Below are 14,677 nucleotides of genomic sequence, written 5' to 3'. Positions count from 1 at the left end.
AGCATGGTTGGACCCATTCTCTTGAATTGCCGTAACAAAGCTTGTCGAATCGTTGAAGATGAGCATTTTGCCCCCGCTCTCAACCAAAACAATCGCTTTCGCTTCCGCCGAGAAAACAAAGCAAGAATCAGGAATTCGTTCACAGTTTTTTTTTCTAATTGGTATCATAAAGGGTTCTTCAGGTGGTAATTCATAGGGCATAGGTCCTGGCTTTGGGAATGAGATCACTGTAGGGTTTTCGCTAACCAGAATTTTTAGTTTCAACCACTTTGAAACGTACTTCACAGCAGCTGAAACACCTGATACCCGGATTCACAGCCAAAGACACAAACTACCGACTGTTCCCTCTGACGATCGAACTGTCTATCTCTTTTTGCTTGCTTTGCTAGATAGCCGAACAATTACCCGTTCATTTGCTCTCGTTTGTGCAGTTCACACAGACGATTCGGGACTACGAAGCTGAGTTAATCCTTTTCGATATTCTAGCCCTAGCAGCATTCTCTCTAGAGTTACCCCCTGTCGATGGTGGTAATTCAATTCATCCACCGCCTCCTCTGACTGTTGGTCTTCTCTTACAGACGATCCCGACGTCTGATATGATGGTTAGCTTCGGTGAAATGACTTTTAAGTGGGCAGCGGTATTCCTTACCTGACTCTGTCCAGCGAATCCCTACGTAAGGTCCTCTCTTGACTACATCAGATTCCTCATGGCTTTGATCTCCGTCGATTATCTGCATATATCTTCCATTTCTCCTCTTCCAATCTGTCTTGATCTCTCATTCCATCAGACTCCATCGTTGCATCAGGAACGTTTCGTTCGATTTTGCGGTCAAGCATCAGCTCAGCTAGGACCTTTCCGGTTGTCGTGTGACTTTGACTTCATGAGTGATACATAATCAAATATTGACGTAACTCCATAATCCGATCCTTGTTTTTTTCTTGAGCTATGCGTAACCGCTTCAAGATGGGACGGTTCTGCCGCCTCTGAGTTTCTGCCTATCTTTGCTTTATAGCATGAAACGCGATCTCCTCTTTTTCACTCCAATTAAAATTGACACGTTTCAGTAAGAACCACGGCTCATCCACAGCCGCCAAGTCTGGTATAAACTTGCCCATGTAGTTTGCAAGTCCCACTTGCATTTAACGGTTAACTAAATGTCATAATCGCATCCCATTTAGAATCAGAAGGCATGATCCCTTGTTTATTGATATGATATCCAAGAATATCAAAATCTGTTACCCGTATCCTGCATTTATCCCAACTGAAAACTACTCCTCCTGATTTATTTTGTCCACTTTCATAACATACCTTGATGAGCCTCAAATCATGTTCTTCAACAGTGCTTCCTTCTACCCTGACATCGTATAGGTACCAATTTGTGCCTTCGCAATTAACCAGCAGTTCGTTCATCGTTCGATGAAATGTCTCTGGAGCGGTTACAAGTCCAAACGGTAGCCGCTGGAAACGATACAACCCGTGCTGTGTTATGAAGGTAACGATGACACGCGATTCTTTCTCTAATTCCAAAAAAAAATGTATCCCCAATATACAGAATACTTTTCCTTTCCCAAGTTTTAGCTAGAATGTCATCAATGATAGGCAGGGAGTGCCGTTCACGAATACATAACTGCTTGATTTACTGGGCTAAATCAACGCACAGTCGGATGGAACCATTTGTCTTGTTGGTGATCACCAACGGCGGTACTCAAGTGGCGGGGCCTCATTGTGGTTCGATTATGTCCTTCCGGAGCAGCTCATCAAGCTTTCCATTGACGGCTCCCTTACGGGGCATTGAGAAACGGCGTGACGGCTGAATTACTGGGGTTATTGTTTGATCCATTGAAATACGAATCACTGTGTTTGCTATCTTCGAAAATGGAGCACTATCGTTCGTAATACCTTAAGGGTTAAGGCCTACCTGCTTAACTACCAGAAATCCCGCTTCGATGGATCGTTCTCGCATCCTTATTACAGAATGGAAGGACCCCAGAATGCTAAATGGCTTGCTTGAAGCGTATGAAATCTCATTTTGCTGCTTCCGCGTACCCATTTTGAAACAACGTCCTGCTCTCAGTTTCTCCCAAGTTTCAGATGAGATTAGATTGACGTCTGATCCAGAATCGATGAATACATCTACATTCACTCTTTCAACTACTGTAGAAATTGTAGTATACTTGCTTTTCAACCGCCATTCGACAACACCTCGGTTGAGATTTTGACGGCTGAGAATTCAGGCAGTGATTTAGATACATCTTCTTCCATTTCTTCGACTACGTGAATTTTCATAGCTGAACTTGAAACTGAACGTTTACGGCAGACAGATTCGAAAAGTCCCACATTTTTGCATCGATGAAAAGCTGTTGGAAACCGGCTCATGATTCTATTCTCTTTGCCTTCTCCGAATCTGGATTCGTTGAATGCTTTGTCAGCCTTAAGTTCCTGCTCCTGAATTCGAACACTTCCCAGAGATTCTCCAATATTTTACGCCTCAGTTGTTACGAAGAACAGCCTTCGACGATCACGTCGACCACCAAATTCTCTTCCATTATGGCTGTGCTGTGTATTTTTCCCTTAGCTTAACCGTCCCTTAACCTTCATTGTACCCTTGTGTGGAAAACCACACAAATGAATTTTGTTTCGATTTTTTTTCGAAAACTTCTCGATCGATTTTGACGAAATTTCTTGACAATTCCTAAACCATCAATCTTACACAAAATATATATTTTTCAAGGAACAAATATTTTTGGTTAATGAGATATTTAAAAACTTACGTTGTTTACCCTGGTGTGTGGATTTCCACACATACAACATTCGAATTTATTTTTAACAAGAAATAACTTAATTTTGCCCCAAACATAATTTTTTTATTAAGTGCTTTCATACCTGAAGCTATAGGTACCAATTAATCCTGTTTCTAAAATCGAAAAAGTTGTGTATGTGTGCGGAAGTATGTGTATGTGTGTTTATTTTCATTCTTACGACCAATATATCTCGATTTTCTCAGCACCGGCTGAACCGATTCGATTGTTCTTAGTCGCGTTTGAAAAAGCTTAAAGTCTAGTTAGTTGCTGGTAAATATCGTTTTGATTCGAAGGTTCATTCAAAAATGATGTAACAAAATGTGATCAGTTTATATGGGAACTGATAAACTAATTGATTTTTTTTCAACGATTTGACTGAATTTAGGAATGTATATAGGTGCATTCTTGAAATTCGCAACATGAATATATAAATCAAAAGGCTACGTGGGAGATGTGTAAAAGTATGTGTTTATTTGTTTCATCCCAGTGTGAGAATTTTCACATATATGGGTTACGAATACGCTAATGCAAAAAGTACCTATTTAGTGTTTGCACAGCTTGGTTGAGCAGTGTTCAAATTTACACAGTTTTATGTCTACTGCAAGACAAGTGTACTCGCACTTTTAGGTATATTGAAATAAATTTAGAATGAATCTCCCGAGATGGTCAAACAAGCCAGTCGTCGTGGGTTGGCTCGGCTCTCGGCTCGGGATAAACTGTTAGTGTTAGTAGGATCGTAGCGCTAGCTCCGCAATTGTCCTTTACACTAAACAGTTGACTGCGAAGTCTGTGTATAATAAACAAAACGTCGAGTTCCGAATCGGAATGTAGCACCAAGGCTTTGCTTACTTTGCTTAACATGGATTTCAGAATATTCTTACGAACATTCCTAGCACCGAATTGTTTCATTTGGTCAAACCGATGTTAGGATTGTTTTTGTTCAATTGCTATCATAGCATGTTTAATTGGTCATATCATGTAAAAACGTTTTGTTTCGTAACTTTTGCATGAACCATCGGATCACACAGATGAGATAATGTATTTTTCAAGATTGTTTTTGTACACTACTCATAATATCATTCAATTAGTTACCTCCAAGATACTGCAATGTACTAGGCGTTTCCACAAGTTTTTTTATTTCAACATATCTTTCGAAATTATCATTTAATTTTAAGTATATTTTTGAATAAAAATCTACCCTCCAAATCCCAAAAGGACTCAAATCAGTCAAACCTCTGGAAAAAAACCGGTTGGTTTATCAGTTCCTATATAAGCTGACCACATTTTGTTACGTCATTTCTGAATGAACCTTCGGATCAAAACGATATTTATCATTACATAACAAAACTTTAAGCTCTTTTAAACGCGACTAAGAACAATCGAATCGGTTCAGCCGATGCTGAGAAAATCGAGATATATTGGTCGTAAGAATGAAAATAAACACACATACACATACTTCTGCACACATACACACCCTATCCGATTTTCGAAATAGGATTGTTTGGTACCTATAGCTTCAGATATGTGAGCACTAATTGAAAAAATTTTTTGGGGCAAAATTAAGTTGTTTCTTGTCCAAAATAAATTGAAAAGTTATATGTGTGGAAAACCACACACCAGGGTAAATAACGTAAGTTTTTTTAGGATTCAAAGAAGGTTAACTGCTGGCGCAATCGTAGAACATAATGAGAAAAACGTTCCGCGCAGACGATAAGGGAAATAAAGTACAAGATGATGAAATGACAAGGTTCATACATTTAATCTTGGACGCCACAATCACAATTCCTTCCTTCAATTCCTTGGAGATACACTCGGTCTCCGTTATGCGAACTTTGTCGTTCATATTCTGTCTAATTCCGTCACTGCTGTGCTAATCACAGACGCCCGGGAAGTGGCTTCAACCGTGAACCCAATTCAACCCGGTGACTAACGAGTCGGCGACAAACTGAGTTACTCCCTCATGATTTCAAAGACTTTTAAGCTCAGAAAAACTCCCAGTGACGTACAGGATTGACTAGCTGGGTTGCAGGTAAGTGGGTCATGCAATCCGACTGTATAGACCTCCAAGGAAAACAAGCGTGGTTGGCGTTGACGTTACCAACTACGGTTGGCTTACTTCACTAAACGGTTTTCGACTTAATCGGTAAATGTCTTTGCGTAAGGTATTCGAGACCTGATCCAACGGAGTTTCTATTACCTTGGTCAATCGACCAAAGCAACTTACCCAGAGAGATTTCACGATTGTATTTGCCCTCGACGTCGACTGGTTTCCTAAAGAACAAAGGCTCATGAAAGTTCGATCTAGCACTTGTTGAAAACGGTTGTTTCAGCAACTGCATTAGGATCCTCTAACACCACTTTGTCTGAAAGAAGTTTTTGGAGTCACTCCTGGTCGGGTGAAGCGCCTTCAATGCTTTAACCTTTTTTTGGATAATCGTCCTGGTTATTTCTTCATTTTTCCCGCTTGCGTAAGATTAATTTCAATTCCGTACATTCTCGCGAAAGTGAGATAATAGGATGACTTTACAAAGGCGGGGACACTTACGATCAGGCTTCTTCCTCGATTTTTGCACAAATGTTCTCCTCTACCTGTCAAACTCCTTGGTGAAGTAGATTTTCTCTTACACAGAGTGAGTAACTATCCTCATTTAGGCATAGAGTACACTATTAAAAATCAACACGTTACTGCCAAGGGGATTCCACTTACTTCTATGCTAATAGATGAAACATTTCATGTCTAACACCTCGGTTCGCCATGTCATGCATACCAAAATCATTTTTTTACACTCAGATTTCAATGTTAGAACTCGTCAAATGCCAAAAGACGTAAAAATACCGTGCATTCCAATTAAAATCGATATGGGTCGACCTGTTAAAATGATTGGGTAGGTTTATTGGTATTAATGTGTACAGGGCATTTGGTATGAGAGTGTGATTTTTTTTTCAGTGTAACTGTAAAATATCTAACAGCTACGATCTTTTTTTTCTCTCTCAATGGATTATGCCAATTTACATTACTAAAGCCTGTATTACACTCTTTGACCAAGCGTCAAATATTTGGCACTTTTTGACAGATAAAAATTTGGTCAAAGATAATTGTTTGTCACTCTCCAATTTTAACATGGGGCAAACACGGGCAAACAACAACCATGATGCCAAATAAATTTGACCATTATGTCAGAAGGTCAAATATTTGACCATTAGACAAACAGTGTACTACAGTCAGGTTTTTTTTTACGCGGTTTTTCTATACGCGGTTTTTTTACGAGGTTTTTTTACGTGGATTTTTGAATTAACGCGGTTTTTTGTACGCGATACCGCGCTGATTCAAAAAAAAATTCAAAAGAATTTCCGAATTAACGTGGGTTTGTAACCAGAAACGTTTAAGTGTTTATCTAGTAAAAGACATAGTCCAAAAAATACTCTCCGCCTACCGAAAGATCCAGAATGACCGTCAAAGAGAACAATTATATACTGTATCAAATACTGGTTCTAGAGTGTCTCGGGTTTTTTCTAATGCCCTTCTTGCTGGACTACTTTACGCGGATTTTTTGAAAAACGTGTTTTTTTTTACGCGGATTTTTGAATTAACGCGGTTTTTTTTACGCGGATTTTTGAATTAGCGCGGTTTTTTTTACGCGGATTTTCGAATTACGGCGTTTTTTTACGAGGTACGTATCCCCCGCGTAAAAAAACCTGACTGTACACGCTTAAGTCTCTCATCAAATTCTGCACAACCTAGGTTTTTAAGATCATAAATGAGTTCAAAATCGGTATCGTCAGGGCACCGTCTGTGACAATCAGTTAGTAAAGAATACTCGATGGTAGTATGACATTTTTTGTTTTTCCATAATCCGCTGTGAGCCAAACCTATAACTTTGTTAAAAAATAAACAGTTTCTTAAAAAACACTAAAATAAAAATACAAATTATAAAGTGTAACATGACGTTGCTTTTAATATTAATGTGAAATGCACAAGACCCAGTTCTCTACCTCCGATTACCATGTAAAATGCCGTTCAAAATCCAATTTAAATTACATATATTTTTCCATACCACAAATGTTAGATGATGCCAGCAATAACTGCTTGTCGATTCATCCGTCCTGATGTAGTCAGATACCTACATCCCTGATGGTCAGATATGTATACGGTAGGTGAACTTCTTTAATACTTTTGTGTGAACAAAAAAAATATCTCTGACACGTTACTGATTTTATTGTTACGTCATATATATTAATTGTGTAAAAATGTCTGTGCCAAATAATCGTAACTTGCGAGTGGTCTTACTTCTCCAATTTCATCCAAAGAAAACGGCGACTGAAGCGCATCGAGAGTTCAAAGAAGTTCACGAAAACTCTCATTTAGGTGGAACAACGTGCGGCAATTGGTTCCATCGCGTTGAAAACGTTTTTTGACGACTAGCTGCGTTAAAATAATCAAAAACCTTCGAATACGTTGAATTGGAGGAACTGCTCGATGAGAATCCATTCCAAGCACAAGAACAGCTTATTTTTAATATCGGAGCTACCCACCAAGTCATTTCCAAAAGATTGCGTGTTCTGAGAATGATTGGAAAACAAATAATTTGGGTCTCTACGATCTGAAGCCTCTGGTTTATGCCTGTAGCGGGTATATGCTTGAAAACAACTACTCCAGCGGCAAAAAATGTAGGGTTTTCTTCATCGCATCGTGACGGATGATGAAAAATTTCATCTTTTCAGAAACCCCAAAATAAATGTCATGCGATCAGTTGATGGTATATATTATGAGTCGTTGAAACCGAACGAAACCATCACCGAAGAATTCCAATTGAATTTCAATTCAATTGATGCGCGAAAAACGGCCATGGTAACGGTATTTGAGCTCTGCCGGAGAGATACGACGAAGTTGTAGCAAGTGATGGGTAATATTTTTAAAGATTTATGGGTAACTGTTTATAAAACATATTTTCGATGTGCTTTTAAAAAAAATTGCATTTTTAATAATTTTTTATTAATTCTTTGTAAAAATAATATCACGTGCACCCAGCTACCAACGACCATTTCAAACTACACAGATTTTCCACAAGCGCAGCATCCCGACAGCACGAGATCGACCGCGACACTGTCGTTCCGTTTCGTCAGTTGGGGCGAAAATGAGAAAATTTTCCCAGCTTGCTTTTCATCTCGCCGGCCCAGTTGCCGTGCAGTGCATGCTTTTCAAGGCGGCTGGGAGGGAGGCGGGGCGGACGAAACTGCAATTTCGCCCCAGCCGAGCAGCGAGTCGAGTGTGCATTTTCTTTTACTTTCAGCGCTCTCCGACGGTCGCACGCACGCATCTTTTTCCTCGTTCTTCGGTTTTTCTTTATTTTGATCTGATTTAAGTGTCACCTAAAGTTTCCCCCCACTTCCTACTATCTTAAATCTGGCTCTATTCCGTGGTTGCGTTCCGTGCCTGCCCCAAATTGAGGGCTTAAATTCGTGGAAGTAGTGAAAAAGTGTGAAAGGCTGTGATTTATGGTGTTGCTGTGAACCGAGACAAGGACAATATGCTTGAAATCCTAGAGTTCACTTAAAGTGCCACGATGACTGTGTTGTAAGCCAATCCAATAGTTGTCGTCGTTGTCGTCGTCGTCGTGGTGTCTGTGTTTGTGTTAGTTGTTATTGGTGTTGTTGTTGTTGCTGCGCTGTTATTGCTGTTGTCGTTATTGCTACTCGTGCTGCAACTACTGGGTGGTGGAAGGCGCCCCTCCCAAACTAGGAAAGGGCCCTGCCACATACGACCACGATCTGTAGTTGTCAGTGCGTGAAGAAGACTTAGATTGCACGAGAACGAGAATATCGAACTGTTGTGTAGTAGCCTACTACCCCCCAAATGGTGTTCATCCCCACTGTGTGCTGTGATTAATGTGTCTAGACTGTGTGCAGTTTTTAGTTTCCTAGTAGGATTTGTGTTTCTTACGTTTTGTTAACCGTAGTAGGCCTGACCCCGTGCTTAGTTTTGGAAACTGCATTATCCAGCGGAGAAAACCCCCCGAATGGAGTAGGAAATCTGACGTATTTTCCAAGGACTTGCCTTGGAAAATATATATTTTTCATTGATTACTGTCAGTGTCGTCAGTGGTTGCTTTATTGGTGTCAGTATCGAGGCCGGAAAATTCGGTTAACGCGGTCGGTAAGAGGATGAAAACTTGAAACCGCTGACCACGCTGTTATCAATTCTTATCAACAACAGTGCCACCGAGGGGTGATCGAATGGGCATTTGGCTCCAAGTGCAAACAGCGGTTGTTGTGTATGACGGTGAAGAAATTTCATCGCAGCTAGCTGTGGTGATTACGAAAGAGGCCCAGATTTTTCCTCTCTGTCTCTCCATCTCTCTATCTCTCGCTCGCTAGCCGCTATGTCGCTTTTCCACCGCACACTCTGGCAGTCTGGTGTGTGCAGTGTGCACAGTATCGATGCAACCATGCGCTTTACAGAAGCAAAGAAAAGAAGAGAAAACCCTAGGGGCCTGCCTGTAAGGCGTTAAGAACTTTTCTTCCGTATTCGGCGTGGTAGTGAATATGCTGTTTAAGTTCTTTCGTTTTTTCATTTACTTTTATTGGCAGTTAAAATGTAAACAGAGCCCAACACACCAGCCGAACCGGTGCGTGAAACAACTGCTGGCAGTTACCGCTCCCGGTCCGTACGCGCGGCACAGAGGATCAACATGTTGCACGGTGAAACTCGCGAAAATGCTCAGATCGGTGCCAAGAATTTTCTGTAAGACGCTTTCTTCGAGCCAAGAAATCAAAGCCAGGAAAATGCATCGCGAAAGGTTTGTTGCAAACAGAACCATGGTCCAGGGAACAGGGCTGCCAACCGTTGGAAACAGACGATCAGCTGTTTCTTTGCTGACACATCAAAGCACGTGTCTTTATTTTGGTGATAGTGTATCTTTAGTGGGTATAGTGAATTTATTGGCACTAACCAGTGGTGGGCATCATTTCGTTATTCAGTTAAATCACATAGTGACGCTAATTTTATGTTACAAAATTTCATGCCATTAACATGCTTTATAGCGAAGAATTTCTCTCTGAGAATCTATTTTTCTACTGGTAGGTACACTGCCGTTCTACGCATATTTGTCCCATGTTTCAAATCATGCAAACGAGAAAAACGATGTTAAAGTTATACAATACTTTTACGCATTGCGTCAATGTGACTAATGCAATTATGGGCTTGTAACCAGATTTACCTTGCAATAGGCTGTTTTCAATAAATCTAGTTGAAGGTTTTTGCATTTAACACTCTTCTTCATAAAAATACCCACTGGGACAATAATGCCGAGAAATTTGCCTTCTAATATGTAATTTCTACACATATCAGTCCCACCACGTGCATTCGATGTTTCCCAATACAAAGTTCGTACTGGGGGGATACAAGGCAGTTTAACCTTTAACGAAAATGATCACGCTAATCTTGTTGTCTTTATACGCAAGTGATGATAGTCGAGATGAAAGTTTAGTTAATTGAATAAGTATCAGATGCCTTACCATTAAAAAGGAAAGCTGTTTTTTTAGATTGCCCATTCCTATCATATTTGAACGTTGTTGGGCTTTCACCATTTTGACTACACACAAAAGACAGTTCTTCCAACTGCCAGTTCGTATGAATATCATGCGTTTTTCTTTTTTTATGCTCGAAAAGGAAGAGCATTCAGATTACAAACCAGCAAACATTGCTTAGTTATCCCTAACAAAAATATGAACGTACCGCATTTAAATAATCAAGCAAAGTGATTTTCGGTACCGAATTTCTGAAACCCGTAATGTACCAAACGTTGTTAGGAAAAGTCTTTAGTGCTCTGTAGCACTTCCCAAGTTATAAATGTGGGAATTAGTGGTTATTGGGATGAATTAAAATAGAAAAAATCTAGTGGGACAAATATGTGTAGAAAATCATCGATGGGACAAATAGACTTGATATGGTTTTTTAAGATATTCGGAACAAACAATGTTATTTTAAAAAGTTCTTGAAAAATATACGTGAAAATAGACTCATTGGTGATAAAAAACGAAAATCGACCAAAAGTAGCATGGGACAACTATGCGTAGAACGGCAGTACAGTCCCTCCACAGTTATGGGTCAGCTACAATTATGGGTCACTTTTACGCAAATACGTCTATTCTCACGAAACTGAAAAATTTTCATTAGCAGTGGTATTTTTTGTAACTCACTTGTAACCTCATTCATACGATCGAAATGATTAAAAGTTGAAAATGTCACTTAAAACAATAATTCTGTTCGGTGCAATAAGTGAAGTGACCCATAATTGTAGTAATGTTACATCTTGCGGTACACAATTGTGGGTCAGTCCAAATTTTGGCTATTTTTATTACTTTTACATGATTATGCGACAAGCCTGAATAAAATAACTTATTATCAAACTTTCATAACAATATAATAACTTGCGTTATGTATTTTGATGATTTTATAGTCTAAATGATTTTGAATGCCAAAAATGAACCATAATTGTGTCTTTATCTATGTAAGTGATATTTTTCTTCCCAACCGATTTACACGCATCAACTGCAGTGAAACTAATTGTTGATCGGAAGTACACATCAGAACACAGAGATAGATAGTAAAACATTCGTAGTTGATAATTTTTCCGATTTAATATCCATTTTTGAACATTCAGACAACACGTTGACTGACCCATAATTGTAGAGTGACTGTACAATCAAAAGAAACCTATTAGCGCTATCGCATTCGGAAACAACGCCATCCAATTAGAAATTACCACATTAAAATGGTTTTCAAGTTATCGTGTAAATAAGTAGAAGTAGTATGTAGTTTAAGGAATAAGATCAAGATAATCGAGCTCTGCTACTCTCCTTCTACTTCAATTCTGTTTCTCCAATCGTAGAGAAAAACATTTTCAGATAATTTTTTACAGTAGGATAAATGCAAAAAAATTTCAAAAAATCAATCACTATGAACTTTTTAATTTGAAAAAACTGCTAAAACATTTCATATCATTGGAAACCAATTATTCTCGGAAATGTTGAAATTGAAAATATGTTCCAATACCTAACTTTCAAGTGCTGCTGAAAATACTTTTGAGAATAAAAAATTATAACGTTGTTAATCTAAGCGGTCAGCAATCATCAATTTTATTCTGTCATGGCCAAAACTGGTGCTATGGCCAAAACCTGTGCTGCTGTCCTATCTCAAAAAGTACCTTTCTAAAAATATATTTTTTTACAGCTCGAAAATGACAATATGTACTCTCTCTGTAAAAATGTGGTGATGTGACATGTTTGAGCAGACCCTTTTGAAACAGCAGTCGTAATTCAAAATGAGCAGCGGATATCATAAAATGTCCTTATTAAATATTAAAAAGAAACAACTGTGAAAAATTTCAGCGAAATCGGAAATTGTCGGATACGGGATCGATTTGCGACGTAGCGTCGACTGCCTTCATATGCAAATGGCACTGAGTTCCTGGCAGTAGAGTCAAGGTTGCCAGTATGCGGGATAAATTTGGGATGTGCCATATTTTTGCATACGCACCAGAAAAATGCTTATTTTGCAAAAAGATCATCACCGTATTTCTAATAAAAATGTTTTTATTTAACTACTGTGCAACCTAAAAATATTAACGCAGTGAAAGAAAAGTAATGGGGTAAAGTAAGCAGCTTCGTAGCCACAAGGTTACAGAGTCTGATTTGATAAGCGGGTAGTCGTGGGTTCGAATCTTAGTATAATCAGGCCCTTTTTTGTCAAAGGACTTGAGCATGGGTTTATTAATATCACAAAAGATTTAATCTCTGGTCGCAGTGATGAGTCCACACAGGAAAAAAGCAACGTAATTATTAATTTCAATTATTTGATTTCTTCAAAAAATAACTAAGTTTGGAGGACGCTTGCTTATTCCGTTATGAAATTGTTTCACAAAATTAAGTAGAAAAGGTAGTCAAGAATTCGTAACATAATTAAAGGCAGGATTGAGAAGGCATTTCTCCTCAGAGAATGTTGTTGAATACCGTTATGATAAAAGTGCTCGTCTTTTAAGGCTTTCCCTGAATCAAGCCATTTTTTATCGTTTTCGTATGGGCAGTTCTGAACTGCTAATAAACTCAAGCCATTTTTTATCGTTTTCGTATGGGCAGTTCTGAACTGCTAATAAACTAGTACCATCGAACGGAACGGATCTGGGAAATATGGTGGGTGTGGTAAAACTTCTCATTGGAGTGTTTTTATGTAAGCTTCAACGAATTCTGCAGTATGAAGCCGAGCGTTGTCATGCAGTAGAATCACTTTTACTTGCATTTGCTTGTATTGTGACCGTTTTTCCGCCCAAGTGCTTAGTTACTCGCATCAATTAAAGCCAGTTTCCCAGTGAAGGTTTCGTTCGGTTTCAACAGCTCGCAATGAATGTCTGGTCCCACGAAATACACAGCATAACCTTCGAAAAGTGCATACATAAGCCAACGACGTAGAAGCTTTACTGGAGAGTTCCCATGACTTTCTTTTTTTTTCGATTAGTGTAATGAATTCATTTTCCATCACCCGTCAAGATGCGACGAAGAAAAACCCTGTGCTTTTTTGTCGCTGAAGCAGTTGTTCTCAGGAGAAAAAATTACACTCAACGTCCCTTGGCATCATCATAATAAATCCAAGTGCTTTATTTTAGACTCGCATACCGAAACAAGCTGTTTCCGCGTTTGACATGCATCCTCATCGAGCAATCCCTCCAATTCAGCATCTTCGATGGTTTTTGGCCTTCCTCCACGCGGACAGTCGTCAACATCGAAATTACCGTCTTTAAAGCGACAGAGCCAACACCGCACGTTGTTTCACTTAGAGCAGCATTTCCGTCGGAAATATTCAACTCTCGATGTACCTCAGCTTTTTGAATGAAATGAGAAAAGTAACAGTTCCCACAAATCACGATTATTTGGAACATTTTCATACAACTAAAAGTGTATGGCGCCACAAAAACATCATTAACATGTCAAAGCGGTTTGTTAACCATATGTCTCAGCTTGATTCATCACGTATTAGATATGTCAAAATTGAAGAATTAAAATCACTCTAAATCGCTTGAATGATAGTTGATACACGGGCAAACTGTCATTGAAGTTATTTCGAGCAGTTTTAATTTGTGATTTAAAAATTGAAGGACAACAATAGAATTTTTTGAAAATTACGTTTTGCTTAGAAGATGCAGCTCTTTCAGACGATATAAAAAACTGATATAACTAAACAACTCAACTACCTCACACTCGTCCGTAAGGAGGTTGCATTCCAAGCTCATGTCGGTTTGCGGCACGCAGCCAAGCTGCTCAACTTTTTGTAGAACTTCCGAGTGTCGTTAGGTTGGTACGTAAGATTATTTAGTCCCTAGATAAGTAATGTCGCTGGCGTCGCTGGATTTTTATAGGTTATGTTATAGAGTTGATCAGCTGGGGAACGTCAAACGTCGTTACACTGAACGGAATCGTGGAGCTTTTACTAGATGATTTATTATTCAGAAGTATTAGACGGGTGAAATTTAGAAAATCATCCGAAATACTCGATGCACTGATAATTTACGTCAAATGATATGATTCGCTATGTACACTGGTAAAAAAATATTATCAATGAATGATTTCGCATTTATATTTTTAGTGATATTTGTCTATAGTTGACAGCATGAATTCAAGCGCATATGTGAAATAGAATCATCCAGGGAAGCCCCATTAACCCATTCACGGCGGGTGTCAAGTTTGACAATCATACTTAAAAATTTGCACGATGAAACTATTTAGTATGGTTAGAGAACAGATAATTCTTTAATATGCAATGATGAGTAATAAGAGTTTGAAGTTTATTTTTGGAGGTAAAAATTGATTTTTCTCCGCCGGG

The 14,677-nt window shown here is 38.9% G+C and overlaps 1 protein-coding gene across 1 annotated transcript in view; it reads left to right on the top strand.

Moving 5' to 3' along the window:
- The first annotated feature begins 8,786 nt into the window (after positions 1-8,786).
- Positions 8,787-14,677, top strand: part of LOC129721625 (nuclear factor 1 C-type) — a 67,963-nt gene continuing 62,072 nt past the window's right edge. Inside the window, exon 1 of the mRNA XM_055674388.1 lies at positions 8,787-8,824. The gene's annotated coding sequence lies outside the window, so the exon portion shown is untranslated. The remainder of the gene's footprint in view (positions 8,825-14,677) is intronic.

The sequence above is a fragment of the Wyeomyia smithii genome, chromosome 1 (assembly GCF_029784165.1).
Source record: "Wyeomyia smithii strain HCP4-BCI-WySm-NY-G18 chromosome 1, ASM2978416v1, whole genome shotgun sequence".
NCBI lineage: Eukaryota > Metazoa > Arthropoda > Insecta > Diptera > Culicidae > Wyeomyia > Wyeomyia smithii.
Note: the sequence above shows the minus strand (reverse complement) of the source record. Positions and strands in the feature narration are given on the sequence as shown.